The 2,541-nt window shown below is 38.1% G+C and overlaps 1 pseudogene; it reads left to right on the forward strand.

Annotated features, from left to right (window-relative positions):
• The first annotated feature begins 1,682 nt into the window (after positions 1-1,682).
• On the forward strand, positions 1,683-1,802 carry LOC125096648 (uncharacterized; annotated as a pseudogene).
• The last annotated feature ends 739 nt before the right edge of the window (positions 1,803-2,541 follow it).

The following is a 2,541-nucleotide window of genomic DNA, read 5'->3' on the forward strand; positions in this document are numbered from 1 at the left end:
TGAACACGTGTAACAAGCAGTCAGTGCCGCCAAGCCACGATCTCGTGAGACACGTGTGAAGAGCTTGTGTGGGTGGCTCTCTTGGTCCATACTACTTTGCAACATACAAAATCCTCTTGTTTCAAATCCGTCCTTCACCTTGCAGCCATCACCATTGTGGTCAGGCCCTCTAGTGTCTTATTCGTGCAGACATACACCTGCAAAAGCTGCTCTGGAATCACTCATTTTCCTTGAAAACTTAAGAATTTAAACTGGGTTTGATAGTATTTCATTTCACTGAGTCAAAGAGATTGCCAACCTCTAATTACTATAGGAGTTTGGAGTCTTCTGTGTCTTGAGCTGGAAATGACTAGAATGCACCACATAGTGTCTGTCTACAGCTAAGCTTCCACATGTGTGCATGATCTCTATCATGTGAAACAGCTACAGAGTACAATTTATTGAAGCTCATTGTAAATTAAATGTGCAAGACTTCAAGAAGGCGTCCCACCAGACTGAGGCTGGGTGCTCTCACATTGAAAGTGGTATGGTTAAATTGGCCTGTAAAACCTCTCTTTCCAATAAAAAAGAAGCCTATGTACATGTTCTGTGTTGTGCAATAATTATAATAGCCATCTATGAAATAAATGCTTGATAGCTCCTTGTCAGTGTCTACAAAATGGGAAGTTACGCATGAATGCTAAGTATTTTATTTTTGTTGTGTAGGTGAAGCTTAATGAGCTTTCTCCTGATTGTTTTAAATCGATTTATGAGAATGTAGAATAAATCTGACTCTTTCAGTGTAAGTAGTAGAGAAGTGAATCTTTTGGGAGTACATTAAATCTCTTGGTTATTAAATTGTCATTCCCTGCACTGAGAAGGGATTGGGGCACTGCTTTGTTCCTTCTTGTTAAAGGTGTTGCAAGGTGAACAACTAGGGATTAGAAAAGTTGAAAAATCAAGTTCTGGTTTGGCCCTTCTCTGGCTTGTGATCTTGGTCAGTTTGCTGAGCCTGAAGCCTTCCTTTCCTCATTTGCAAAATGGGAAGAATGGTCCCTTGCCTCCTTATCTTCCCGGGGAATTTTGAGGATCCAACTGGATGAAACATGTTGTTAGGTTAAGACCTGAAGTTGACTGTGTCTAAGATTCTGCAAATGCATTTGTAATAAACTAACATTGGTTTCTGTGAGGCAGATCCCCATAGTCCACACCACAAAGCTTCTGAGAACAGATGACTGTCTCTTAGACTTTCTACCAAGCAAGGACAACGGCTGTGTTTGGGTTTCCAAAGCTTTTCCTAATGATAATACTTTTACTACTTGCTTGTTTGGAGAAGATGAGGAAGGAGTGTAAGATAATTCACACAGAAACAGAGATGAGGAAAATCAGATTTTGTGCACAGTTGATTAAATTACAAGTTAAAGCTTGGACCCAAGCATTCTGGTTCCAAGGTGAGTGTTGTCCTCTTTTTAGTGGGTTGTCTCTGTGGACAGTCTGCAAATAAATGGAAATGGCGAGGTGAACTATTGAGGAAATGTGTGGTTGACTTTGGAATTGAGTGCAGATGTCAACAAAGCAGGTAATTCATTAAAGAAGATCAATAAGCTTAGCAGCAGGGTTGCCATGAGGACCCTGAGGATAACGGCCTTGTATATACATGTCAGTCGACTATATTGTAGATTTTTTAAAAAGTAAAACCTATTCTGTGAATATTCTTGCTGTTCTGATTTTGTAATAATCAGGGCAGCCTAAACACAGCCATGCATGTGTCCCCAGACCTAGTTCTTCTCCTAGGTCTGGTTTTATCAATACTTATGATAAACCAAGTCTGATTTATATGAGCCTCTTATGTGGGAAGTGTCTGTGGCTCTAGGTATCTGATCATCCTTGAGAAATGACAGCATAGATAGTGTGATAACTTTTGAAAATAATCATCGTTAATTTGGTGATTACCATTTGCCATTAAATGAATTGTAAAACTATTGTGTTTTATTTTCTAGAAAAAAAAGTAGAATGTACTCCTTTTAGTTGCATGCAATAATGATTGTTGAGCGCTTGCAAGGAATGTTTCTATACTTGTTCCCTTGATAAAATAATTGACAAACATATGGTTCCTTGGTGTCTTTTCTAATTGATGCTGATGGAAAAGCTGACAACAGCAAGCTGTAGGAGTACTGCAGTACTCCATCAAAATCTCCAAGGATAGAGATGGATTATAGTGCTTTAAACATCACCATACATCTTAATGACAATCAGTAAAAATTACTGATGCTGGACTGAATCAAAGAACCAAACAAATCTTGGTGGTATACTGAGAGAAAGCTAGGCATGAATTTTCTGGGTGGAATGTAGGAAATGCTATTAAAAAGTTAATGCAAAGGTAATGTACACAGGTCTTGAAATGTACAAACCAACAATTAACTTGTAGAATATTAGTAATCATGATGAATGATAAAAGCAATTGCTTTTATTTATTGGTGCTTATTCATTTTACAATCCAGTGAATAATTTTTCCTAGAGTTCTAGTTTGGATTCTGTTTTCTCTCTTTATATAATCCTCTC

Source organism: Lutra lutra, chromosome 3 (assembly GCF_902655055.1).
Source record: "Lutra lutra chromosome 3, mLutLut1.2, whole genome shotgun sequence".
Classification (NCBI taxonomy): Eukaryota; Metazoa; Chordata; class Mammalia; order Carnivora; family Mustelidae; genus Lutra; species Lutra lutra.